The sequence below is a fragment of the Hetaerina americana genome, unplaced genomic scaffold (genome assembly GCF_022747635.1).
Source record: "Hetaerina americana unplaced genomic scaffold, ioHetAmer1.1.p SCAF_10, whole genome shotgun sequence".
NCBI lineage: Eukaryota > Metazoa > Arthropoda > Insecta > Odonata > Calopterygidae > Hetaerina > Hetaerina americana.
The window spans coordinates 489737-503502 of record NW_027286070.1 but is presented as its reverse complement, the minus strand read 5'-3'; positions in this window follow the sequence as shown (position 1 = coordinate 503502).

The window sequence follows — 13766 nt, the reverse complement described above, 5'->3', positions numbered from 1 at the left end:
TTAATATTTCAGATTAATAAAGCTTTGGGGATTAAGAACACTTTGATGAAAGGTTCAGAACACAATCCTCGGTTTATTCGACTGGATGGCAGAGCTATCTTAAGACTTACAATTCGTACCTTCTCGTATTAAGCCGTTCATGTTTAACACCCTTCGGTGTCGCAAAGACGTGTGTGGGAAAATATGGACGTAATTCCGTCGAAGAGGTGAAATCTAGTGAAATATCTCTGCTGTCCCCTGCTTTAGCCGCCATGATTGAGTAAAGCGCCGGGGACGCCGGTAGAGCGCGTGGTCGCCGCATTTCCAGCCGGACACACGCGATCACCGTGCGCCTGTTTGTCATGACCCTTGTCTCTCCGCGGATTGCCCCGGATAACGAAGGAAGGCCCGGGAGACTAGATGGCTGTCGACAACTAGTCTGTTCGCCGAAAGCTTTCCTCGGCTCTTGAAAAATGAACAGGCACAAACGGCGAAGTAGAGATGTTTTGTGGACACCGGTTTATTTCCCAAACGGGTCAAAATAAAAAACTGATAAACATTAAACAAATTATTAAATGAGTTGATAAGTTTTCTCGTCGTAAATGAACAACGGAGCTGTCAGGTTACTTTTCCATGGATGAGAATGAGTTCAGTATTGCTAATTGACTTCTTTTGTTATTAAGATTAATTAGAAATCATCTTTTTGTCTGTGCAAAACTAGATGAAGAAACAGTCTCCAAAACATCTCCTCTTACAGTATTTTTAAAAACGTAGTTTTTATAATCTCTATTATTAAAGTTGGAATGAATTCGTCATCTGTCTCCTCACGAAGAATTGGTCTACACCAAACCATATGACTTGTTCTTAGTGTCCATACTGCCGAATCTAAATTGATATTTATACAATGAAATTCTTTTTATAAAGGATGTGTATTAATTTATTCTTGTGATATTAGATAAATTAGAAGAAACTGTATGAAAGTTTTTGCTTGAAACTTTTCGCTTACAACAGTTCAATCACCGCGATCGGTGTGTGGAATTATTCTTGTATCTTCTTTCATTTGTATAAATTACTCTTTTCATTATTCCATAGAGAGTCAAATGATGTTTATTCATGAAAACTCTAAGATATCCCGTTCCATTCAAACATTCTGGAGTGACAACTTTATCATATTTAATACAATATAGTGTTCATGCCTCCCGTTCAGTTACAATATTTTTTGTGGAGGCACTACTGGATTTTGTAAAAAAGGCCGAAAGGGTCTCTTTTGGTGGGAAACTTTCCGCAATACTCTATTTAGTACATCTAAATGCAAAGAGAATTGCTCAGATTGAGAGGTTTTGAGTTAACGCAGCCAGCAATTTTATCTCAGATCCTTACATCGATAGAATTTATTTGAAAAATGGTCAAAACCAGTTATCAGGGGACTTCTATACATGTATTTCCGTAAACATTCATAAGTAGGGTTCTTTATGAAAGCATAACTATCCCTGATAGGCAAGGACTATTAATTAAAAGGATATTTTCAATATACGCTGCTACGAACTATAATCTTATGTTCAGTATTTAAAATATCAACAACTAGCGCCGCAGTTTTTTTTATTGATATTTACCGGACTAATTTTAATATTCTCGATTTTATGAAAAAAATATCCTATGTCTTCCCTTAATACCCCGGGAGCAATGAATGCTTCAAGTCTCAATGTTTTCGAATTTTTCGTCGTGAACGGTAAAATTTCGCGTAGCCTCAAGATATCTTAGGAATTTGTTAATAAATGTCTTTACCCAAACTTCTAGCCAATCAAAGAATGATATTGGACAAATATTTATTGTTTGCCATTTACAAGTCACACAATCCGACATCATTTGGAAAACGGTTTTAACATGTTCAGGAGATCTCAGTACAAATGTTTCAGCAGAAATTTTAGTAGAAAGTTGATATATTTTCGTGAAAATAGTACCTACACGTTAAGGTATGGAGAAAGTACAGCATGTCAAAAGTGAAGTTCGTCAGTTTCAGTGACGTGAAAATGCGTTGTTGGGATTTAATACTCCTCTTTAAGGACTCGGGAGTGCGGCGGAGGGTCCGGTGCCAGTGGATATGCCATGAATATTAATGGTCGCGCCACGCGCAATCGTTCTTCAATGGGCAGAGATTCTGGGGGGGGTGGGCGGCGAAGGGCGGCGGGGCGGGGGGTTTCGGGAGGTGGTTCGTGTTCCTCGATGATGAGGCGGCAGGAGTGAATAATCCGCGGGAGAGCGCCGGACGAGCGTCGCTTGTTTATATCCCCGCTCGGCAATTCCGACGATGACGCTTAGAGAGCTCGGAAACGAGAAGAGTGATTTACGGCCTTTTATGGCGGTCGTTTATGTGAAAAAAATACGAATAAAATAAATAAGAGGAGTAGGTTGCCGAAGCGTTTGTGGATGCCGTCATCTGCGTTTGGGTGGGGGGGGAGGCGGAATGTGTTGGCCGCGCAATGTGTGTGATGGGCCGCTTGCGCTAACTTCGCCTCTGCACCTCTTTCTCTGTGCACCGCAGGGGTAGGGGTGGGGGTGGGCGTTAAAAAAGCTACCGCCTCCCCCTTTCCCTCATCCCGGTCTTCAACGTCACCATCCGAGGAGTGTTAAGTAAACAGCGATGCCAATCTACAGAACTGACTTCCTCATCGTGCAATCATGGCATCAATGGTCATGTTTCTAGAGGATACTCGGCAACCGTTTGTCACTTTCTTTCCCACATTCATTTCATAGCATTACATTCATCTTCTCGAGTCATCCAGCGTCTTGATCCCTTCTTCCCTTCTCTCTTTCTATCGCGCTCTCCATCACGTTCTTTAAATAAACCTTCTTAGCACTCACGCCCTCTCCAGTCCGCCTTTCTCCTCCTTGTTGTCCAGTTAGTAGTGTTCTCTTTCCTTCAATTCTTTCCAAGATACCTCGTTTCTTGCTCCATTCGCCTCCACCGCCACATCTCAAAATCTTCACCCATACTTTCCTTAGCTTTTCCCAGTGCCCATGTCTCCGCGCCACACTGGCATGTGTACTCTATGTATAAGAAAACAAATCTTCTTATTCTCTTTTTTCAATCCAAGTCTCAATATGGGGCATAAATATGTGTAAATGTGTGTATTTTTAGTTCCCGGGATGGTATATTTCGTTTAACACGTTTCAATGTGAATGCATGATGCGCAGATAGAAAAACCAGTTTTTAAAGAGAGAGGTACATGCGTAGTTGACCCTTTTGGTTAAAGGTTTAGGTCTCAATTTGCTGTCTAATTTTTAATTTTTAGATTTAGTTTCGTCTCTCCAAGTTAGTAATGGTCAAAATCCCAAAATGCTTCAATCTATTCATTTAATAGTCTTATGTATTACGCAGAACAGGTAGAAGTTACGAGGAATAGGATGACACCGGTGAGTGAATCAATGACTTGAACATACACTCTTAGGAAAAATTAGAAAAATAAATTATGATTGAAGGCCCAATAACCTAAAAACTGCTGTGTGAAATGCTCAGACTTGATCAAAATGTTCTAAATAAGAAATTACGTGTAATAGGGTAACAGTAAAAGTAATTAAGATTGGTTCTTAGTTGATAGATGAATGGATGTGTGTAAGGTAATTATAGATTTGACAAGCGTTGCATGAATTAGATACGTATGTGCATCCTTGAATTCACAATATTATAGAATTTTGCTCATAAAGTTGGACGTAAATTGTAGCAAATATCGGCTCCTGGAAAATCGGCGTATGCTATTGTTAATCCCGTGCTTGCTTTCTGAGAAGGTTAGATTTTTTAGGAGAGCGAACGCGGGCAAATAATTCTCGGAGAGGCCGGTGCTTCCTGAGTGCCCTTCGCGGAACGGAAATAAAGTTCCGTAAGCTCACTTGTGTCAAATGACTAGCCGGATATTATTTTTTATTTAATGCCATGTCGGCTATTTCCAGTTTTCGCTTTAGGGGTATTAGATTTAATCTTTCGGAGAGCTTCGAGCCGTTTTTTTATATCAAAACGGAATTCTCGTTTGAAGCACAGTCTTTTTACCATTGCATCCTTTCTATTGCATGGTTTATTCTTCGTGACCTGAGCTCCAAAAATAACACCACTGTGTTCAATTGTTAGTCATAAAGAGAGGGGTCTAGGAGAAAAAGTCTTACCGGGTGGAAATCTTTCCGGCTGTATTCATCTTAATAAGTTCAAGTGACGTCCGAGATGAATTATATAATAAGCTCGACGTAAAAATGAGTTTTTAATCTCGAAGATAATTTCAACTCTTTGTCAGAACCATATCTTTCTAACTGATATGAGCGAATATCTCTCTAACTGATATGTGTAAATGAACATTCTCTCTCCCGTGTCAAATGAAAGGGCCCACTGTTATTTCTGCCCAATCTATCAATGATTTAAAGCTACTGCAAAAGAAATCACTGTGGTTATAACTGGCAGTTGGTTTCTTTCTAACGTTTTGATGAATATTTAAGATTTTTAGCCCAAGACAACACGTCTGCGCACTCATTTGGCAGGATTTAGCCCATCTGAGATTATTTTCCTCCCGAAACAGAAAGACAAAAATGAAATATTGCCATTTTTATTATGCAGACAAAACGCAAAAGAGTTTTAGATGAGACTACGGCATTCCAGGACTGGCTTCCTTAACTGCTTCACTCACTTTCTGGCGCAGGCGAAAAATGCCTGGTGATCATATATACATATATTATACATATATATGTGTGTGTGTGCGCGTGTGTATATGTATGTATATATATATATATATATATATATATATATATATATATACACATATATATATATATATATATATATATATATATATATATATATATATATATACACATATATATATATATATATATATATATATATATATATATATATATATATATATATATATATATATATATATATGTATATGTATATACGGAGATATACACACACACAATTATATCGATTTTCCCCCTATTGTCCACCTCACATACGGCATTATGACAAGCAGCCACGGGGGTCAGTACTGGGAAGCTGTATAAATCAGGATACGCATAAATGGGAATTTTATTTCATGAACCAACTTGTTTTCCAATTTCCTCTCTCTAGATTTAGTACAATTGTCATGAGTAAAGTTTTGTCGTATTATCGTGAACATTCACAGGCATAAACTGGTCATATTTTATTTTTAGCACTGCTATAAAACACGGTAGAGGTCAAAGATGTTTTTTTTAAACCATCGAGAAACTATTGGATTAAAAAAGATGGAATTTCATTTTATCTCAGATTTTGAAAAGGAGGTGAGCACATTTTTAAAGGGAAGTTAAGAGTTGTGGGGAAGTTCTAAAAATAGTTTTATAATCTTTTATTGCATGCTATGGTAACCTTCAGACTTCCCTTTCTGGAGAGTAGTCAAAGCAAGTTTCATTTCAGGCCACCAAAAGAATGAAACGACTTACTACCGGGAACGGGTCTCTCTGGATCTTAATACGAATTCATTCCATACTGCTCTTATCTTGAATTCTTTCTTCCTCTCCTTTATATTGGCATATTGTTTCATGCGTGGGTTTCCTTTCCTAAGATTTCGAGCAATTCTTGCTTAAACGATTGCATTCTCGTGTAAATGTATCGTCAAATATTAGTGTATGAATGTAATAATTTTTAAGTGCGCAAATTTTACATCGACAATGAAGATAATATTAGCGGTTTAAAATGAGTGTGGGGTAATATTTAATGTAGGTTTGGCGTATTTGGTGTCGGCCAATAAATGTTAGATAAAATTCATTTCTTGTTTTACTGATTTCCCCACAAAGTTCTTTTCATTCCTCTCCTTAATACTATTTCTTCTCCGTTCAATTTCACGCAAAACCACCATTTTATTGTTTTGAAGAGATTTTGCTATGACATTCGGCATTTTGTATTTGTGTAGTTTTAGAAAAGATTGGATAAATAATCTTACGTTTTGCGTATAATATTAAAAATTAGCCTGTCCATATTGCATTAGATATAGAAATGAAACGTCGTTATAGTTTGATTTGATAGGCAATGGAGATTCTACATACTGCATTATGAAATCGCCTTCCACCCGGGACCCATGAAGTTTCAATGAGGGTTCTTAAGCAATTGATCATGTCAATGTATGCGCACACAAGGATCGAGAATGATTGAATGAAATTCATTCATTCTATTGTTGAGTGAAGTTAATTTTGGAACCTCGCCGAAGAGCAATTCGGTGAGGTTTCAAATCTTATCCTCGAAGGTACGAAAAAAATGGTGGTGCCACATTAGCGCACTTAAACACGTACGGTCATGACTTTTCAGAAACCACCCATCCCCTGGCCTGACTCGATAACACATTTTACTTTCTCTAATCTTCCTTTCACCCCCAAACCCTCCCCTTTCATTATTTCGGCTACGTTTTGCTTTTTAAGGAAGCAAAAAGTTTGTCGCTGTCTTCGCTCTGCAAGCCAGGTATAAATGTATTTTTTACGTCAAATGCATGGGAAAAAGTACTGAATTTATGTAAAGCGATGGTGAAAAGCATGTTCTTTTACACCAGCTCATATGAAATATTTTACAGTTCAAAGCGTAGAAATTACTCCATTTTAAGTTCATGATGTATTTGTGTGAGACGTGGATATTCAGAAAAATAAATGAAAAGTCTCCTTTGCTCCGCTCCTCAGCTTTGCATATTTCGCTGATGAAATGAAAAAGTGTTTTCTGAAAGCGGGGCATTTGCACCTGCGATCATTAAATGAGGAGACCCCCGTGGGGGGACAATTTGAGGAAGTGGGTTGGGAGTGCAGCCGCGACAGGAGTGCCTCGTGTGCTCCTTCTAGTGCAACTCTCCTCATTAGGTGATCTCTTCCGTGACGACGGAATATCCTCGGCCAAGGCCACTGAAAATATTTCCGTGATGAGCCAGTAGACAGCCGTTGATGTGAGTGACACCTTTTCGAAGTAACGTTCATCCGTAGTAAGGGAAGAAAATTTTTAAATATTTGGTGATATTGCCATGGTTTTTAAGTCAAAACTGGTAAGGTTTTAAGCGTCGGCAAGAGGTAGTGAGAATGCCATTCGCGATGTACTAACAAAAATATGACTGTTTATACTGTGAAAGCGGTCTATGGAAGGGAATGTTATGTCAACAACTTTTGAAGTATTGAGTGATTTTGTTTTGCGGAAGAATTTTATTTTTAAGTAGTTTAAGTAATTCAGGATAGTGTCTTCTACGGTTATGGTCACGATTTTAGTCAGGGAAAAAGATTTATGCGAACCAGTCCGTTTGAAAGTCAATATTTATAAACTTCTCCATTTTGATTACGCTTACTAACGTAATTTGGAGCTAAAATCATTTCCTATGTGTTAGCAATTAACTCTATTTTAAGTTTAAAGTTAGGAATGTAATTTTTGTATTCTTAGTTGCTACCATTTTAAACTAATGAATACTCTACTGCACTTTGTTTTTGTTCATAGCAATTTTGCATCAAAACTGTTGCTTATTCCCAAAACCTTTTTCCATTCAGAAATTAGGCAGTCACGAGGTTCAAATGCTAGACGCTCGAGTATTGCAATCTTTTTTGTTGGAGTATTTTTCCACTTGACAGAGAGTGAAGTGGATGAAATCATCTGGAGAATAACAATTGATAGCTTATTTTACCTATCATGTTATCTGGTTCCAATGAATCCTAAACTGCGAGGAGAAAGTAAAAACTTTTTCGGGTGCACTGCGGTAAAAAAATGAGTGAATACGGAAGGAATACAAGATCAAAGTAAATACCATTGAAAACTTCCTCTCCTTGGTTCTTACATTATCATTACATTATCGTGTATATTCAGCTGGCCAACAAATGTTTTCCTAACTTATAGACATTTTCTGTGAAAAAGATTTAACGGAAGCCTTCTAAACTGTTTTCATTTTTCTTGGTATTCCAACTAGTCTTAGGCTAAATTGAGATATTTACTTGCTGGGGTGTTAAAGATCGTGCTCTATTGAAAGGGCATATCGTGGAGAAGTAGTAATTTCTCACAAGATGGCGTTGGTGGTGATAATTAGCGGAATTCATGGCATTCAGAGGTACTGGAGGATAGCTAATTTCGAAGCACAATGGAGAAAATTCCTTGGTCTCCAGAGAAAACTGTTTGAGTCATAATTAATTGCACTACAGCAAGTAAGTCACCTTAATGCCCACTTAATGTATGGATCCAGCATGGATCAATGCTGTATAGTATATCCAAGCTAGATAGTACGTAAAGGAGATAACTTCAGGCGTCACTTTGTGGAAACGATACATATTGAAAAAGAAAACTTGGTTTTTCCACATAAAATATTTATTCACGACCTAGGTTTCGACGCTCAGCGTCATCTTCAGGTGAAATACAGACATAACACAAACATAACAGAAATACCACAAACATAACACAACACACAAATAACAGAAATACAGACTGTATTTCACCTGAAGATGACGCTGAGCGTCGAAACCTAGGTCGTGAATAAATATTTTATGTGGAAAAACCAAGTTTTCTTTTTCAATAGATAGTACGTGATTTATTTGCAGTCTTCCATTTCATTGTTCAAACCGTTTGCAGTATCTAAATATTTCAATTATTTTTAGTTTTTATTACTATATTTATTATTGGTCTTATTTTCAGTTAATTATTTATTTTTATAATTTTTATTGATTTACTGCTTGTGTCTTCTCCAATTTCCCTCACCCATACTTTGCCCATTTATAAGAGTACGGCTGGGGTGGACTCTTCCCGTTATATTTATACGGCCGTAGTTACCGTTTTCTTTGTACACATATATCAGTTATTTATGGGTCGCGGTAGTCCAGTGGGTAGAGCGTTGGACTACTGACCGGAGGGTCCCTGGTTCGATTCCCGGGCAAGGCACTCTGGACACCTGCAGCTCCACCCAAGCTATGTCATTTTTCGGGTAGTAGATCTTCCTGGGAAACATAACCGGCACAGGGAAAGGAACTGGCCCCCTTACCCTGATGTGTGAATTTCAAACGCCGTCGGGCTTAGTACTGGGTGAACTGTACCATCACCTACTAAACCGACCTTCGGGTTGATTACTGTGTTTATGGTTTATCAGTTATTTGCTTGTAAAATTTATTATTCGTCTTCAAATACAAACGGGAAAATTTGTAAATTTCAGAAATCCATTGTAAATTATAATATATTTGATAAATTCACTAAGTACCATATATAGTATTCCAATTTTTAGCCTACCAGGTACACATTTTTTTAATGAAGCTGAGATGACTTGGTAATACCATTTATATAAAAGGAAAGACCTGATTTTTTTAATTATAACGTCTCCATTAGTTGAAAATCACCGACAATACTTTTCACCAATCAAAGCCTGTTATTGTTTACATTACGACGTTGCTCGGGCCACAACCCAAGTCGTTTCATTAAAAATAGTTTTCAAGTTACCAAGGATTTTTATCACTGAAGTAAAAAATACCGATGTATTTTTGCTGGCATACCGGCATCAAGGATGAAGTCAATGCGTCGAAACTATTTGTAGCGTATAAAAAATTTTGTGGAAAGATACATTGGTATTTTTTATTTCAGTGATAATGGATTTCCACAGGGTTAAGCCTGAAAAAATTGAGTATGGCTTTTCTTTGTCATAATGAATCCATTCCACCAAGCCACGCCTAATAATATAAGTTCTCATATCGCCGACATACTTCGGTAATGATTTCACCCGTGGGTTCCCACCCACTCGCTCATATTCCTCATTTCTAGATGCGCGCAACTCATTCCTTCGGATAGACATGCCACTAACATCGGTTAAGACAACAGCCCCGCGAAAGGGCACCCGAAGCATGTCTGACCCAAGGCACTTCCCGTACATGGAGCGTGGCTGTGTCAGGCACACGCGACAGGCTTTGGCCTGGCTCGAACTCGAAAAGCGGCTTCATGTCGACGGATTTTTGATGGTAGGATGTAAATAAACCTTCGTTAGCGTTCGAGACATGATGGAATTTGTGTCAGATTCGCGCCTTGGAAGTTATCTGCGGAAGGGTGAATCACACTTTACGTATGTCAAATGCGAGTATATTTTCAGATTTATGTTCGTGAACTAGGTTTGAACTCGTAACTGTAGACCATTTTTGCAGTTTTTAGGATTTAGAAATGGGAATATTAATTATGATCTCATTGTTAGACGCCGAAACTATCATATCTGGGGAACGATCATAGCTGGGTCGAATATGAAAATGTTCTTTTATAATGCATAGATATCTCATCTGACGGTAAATATGGAACTGCTCAACACTAAACACGTAATTACACATTTTTTTCAATGAAGAAATCCTTTGATGTCATTTATTCTTTAAATCTATTGCTCGGCCGAAAACTTTCATTTGCAAAGCCTCCCAATGTCTACTAATTTTAAAATTGTTACTTCCTCCCTTGATAGGCTGAGATGCTTTTTTGTTTCGTGGAAATAACGGGTAAACATCGTAGTAAATAGTCGTCCTTTAATGATAATAACATCAAAATCATCGCTTTAAAGTTAAATTATAATAATTGCATGCATGTTTCCGAAAATCTTATCCGCGTTTCACATGATATAATATACACTTTTATATTTATATTAATGATACAAGCTATATGCTGCAAAAAGGTGAGAAAGAAACCTTTTGTGTGAACACATCCATTTTGGGACAGTTTGTGGAATAAAATACGTAATTGTATATTAAACGCAATTAATTCTCTAATCTTACCTGGTGTAACTGAACCGTATCACGGCATGCTAAAAATTTTGGTCCCATCCGTCCTCGGTGTCTGGCGCTCCAAGCGCTGTGTCGCTCAAAAAGCCTTTATAAAGAGATTATTCTATGGGTAGGAACATACAGACACATACCTGTCTAATCAAGAATAGACGTCCTGATTTACCAAACCAACGATTATTCTCTCTTGAAAACATTTTCGTGTATTCCTTCTATCCTCTTCATCACATTTTCGCAAATATCGTGAATAATATACAAAGTCATAAATATCACCTCAATCATAAGATTAATTTATTTAACAATACTGACCGTGGGAAGACAATAACCGTGCTGAAGATGATATCCATGTGATTTTAGCCTTGTGGCTCTTCCTGATGCGTGTTATTCTATCCAGCGTCGTGTTATTTATTCCCATATCTTGTATATCTCATTGTAATTCATTTATCGTTTAAACTTTATTAAGTTAGCTACTATTGGCCATTTTGGAAAGCCGGCCCTGAGACTTATGCATCTCCCGCGGTTACATGAGTTGAGTGAGCACTGCATATCCGCAGAGACAGGTTTGAGTCGGTGTAAATAAAGGAAACTTGCTCCGTCATGTAGAATTTGCAACGAATAAGCCATTGTGAATGCGTGTGCTACAGACATATTTGAAAAAGTCCCTTTTAAAAATAAAAATTCCTCTTTCAACATTTTACTCTGCCTCATCGCGAACGCGTAGCTTATATATATATATATATATATATATATATATATATATATATATATATATATATACACGTATACATTAACGCCCATCAATTGCATGTGCACCACTCTGTATCTGAGGATTATAGACTCAGTGAAAATGGGAATGGTTTTACTGAGAGAGATGGGACTCGCTGAAATTGATAACATAAAAAAGAATGCAGGGTTTTTGGGTGACTGCGAGCAGTTTTGTGTAGCTCATATAGACCAGTCGTTCATACATGCAAATATTCATATGAAACTCCGAGGAGTGCCAACGCGACTATGGCTCTTGTTATTTTAATTTTCACCGACGCGGACAATTCCACGTGCGTTAGATATTAACAAAAGCCCTCTTTTAAGCAAATAGTCATTCGCTTGAAATAGTGGAAGCGGCGGAATGAGCATTCGGTGGCGCGAAATAAAATCTCAAGGTATTAGACGAAAAGCAGGCGTGCCGACAATCGACCTTATGAGGGAAATGCTATGGTGGGAAAGCAAACGAGGTTGGAGAGCGAACGTTGGTCGAGGTCTGATTCCAGCCTTTGGAACGCCCAAATCAGCTCGTCCAATTTAGTTTTAACAGTTTTGTGTATTTTTTCCCGATTTCTGAGCCTGACTCATCTGAAAACCCACGCCCATTGATCATTTAGGATAGGGTCCCGATCCATGCTTACACATGTTCCCCTGGGCGGTGTAAAATGTTCGCCTTCCTCACCCGACGTATATATGTGTGTGAGTGTGGAGACGAAGTAGGCTCAGACGGATGGCGTGATTTCCAGCGAAAGGCAATGTAGTCCACCGCAGTTTGAAGTATGTGCAGAATAAACGTCATCCGTGATATATTTTTGCTGGATTGCACGAAACAACGGAATGGATCGGGCAAAGGCTGGAAGGGATGGAGATGGTGTATTTGAGGTTGGGGTCGTTGCAATAAGTCATGGAGGAAATTTAAAAAGGAATATAAAAAGGGAGAAGAATAGAAAAACCAAAGTAATTGATACAAGGAGGTCGAAGATTCAAAGAAGTCTCGAAATGTTTTCCGAAAGGATGAAATCAGCTTACGACAAAAAATACTTCAATGAAGATCTACACAAAGAAACAGAGAGGAACGCTTAATACCAATTGTCCTGATGGTGTAAATTTGGCGATGGCCCAAGGGAATTGAATGAAGGAGAGGTTGGAGGGAGGGAACGAGCCAGATGAAAACTCAAATGCCAAATACGTCGACATGTATCATATATATATATATATATATATATATATATATATATATATATATGTGTATATACTATATATATACTCACCAATACGAAGACTGACTTTTGTCCAACTCTTGACTCCAATTCCTACGTCCACATGTCGTGCAATCTGCTTGAGATATTTCCATTTTTGGATACTCTTCTCACCTCTGCACGCAGTTTCACATCCAGGTTTTATTCTAGCATGTGTTACCAAAGCTCTGTTTTGGTCGTTCTAATAAGTAAATTTGTCTTGATCTGTCCACATCGGCATTACATTTACATTTTTTTTAACCATTCCTTTTATGTTTATTTATAGTAAATTCTTCTCAAAAATATAAGTTTAACTCTGCATAAGTATTGCGTTGAAACATTTCATTTCCAAACTGGTTTCTTTCTGCAAGTAGATTTTACTTCTCCTATACGAAATTTCATAATATCTTTCTCGTCATCAGTTGTCTGCCTCCCTCCTTTACCCAGGATTATTCCTTCTCTTAGAATTCTTGATCATATAGATATTTTAAGAGTTTTTATGAATCAAGCAATAAAGGTATAATATGGATTACTTTATACTAATTTATGTGGAAGAATAATTTTTAATTCTGAATAAGTGGGTAATTACGGCAACAAATAATCAGGATTAATTATGTTTTAAAATGCTTTAATTAACGTGATTTACTATAAAAATTTATTATATTTCAATATGATACCCCATGGAAAGTTTGTCTATTAAATGGTAAATAATAGAAAGAAAGTGAAAAATGCAAAATGAAAAAACTAATGAATAGAATGAATAAACAGAATGCAGAAAGCAGAATGAATAAACTAACTATGTGAATTTTTTTCATAACTCTCGGGTTGCACGATGTAGTTCGCTTCACTTACCTCAACCACCTACCTGAGTGAATGAATAAAGATGCAAGGTGTACCTCAAACAAAATGGTAGATTTAAAGCCTTTTTGACTTCTATCATAGGTCAAATTTATCTTAAGAATGATTTAAAAGAATTTTATGCGAATTTTGGTGCGATAAAAACTCGAATGTTATACGAGGGTCATCCGG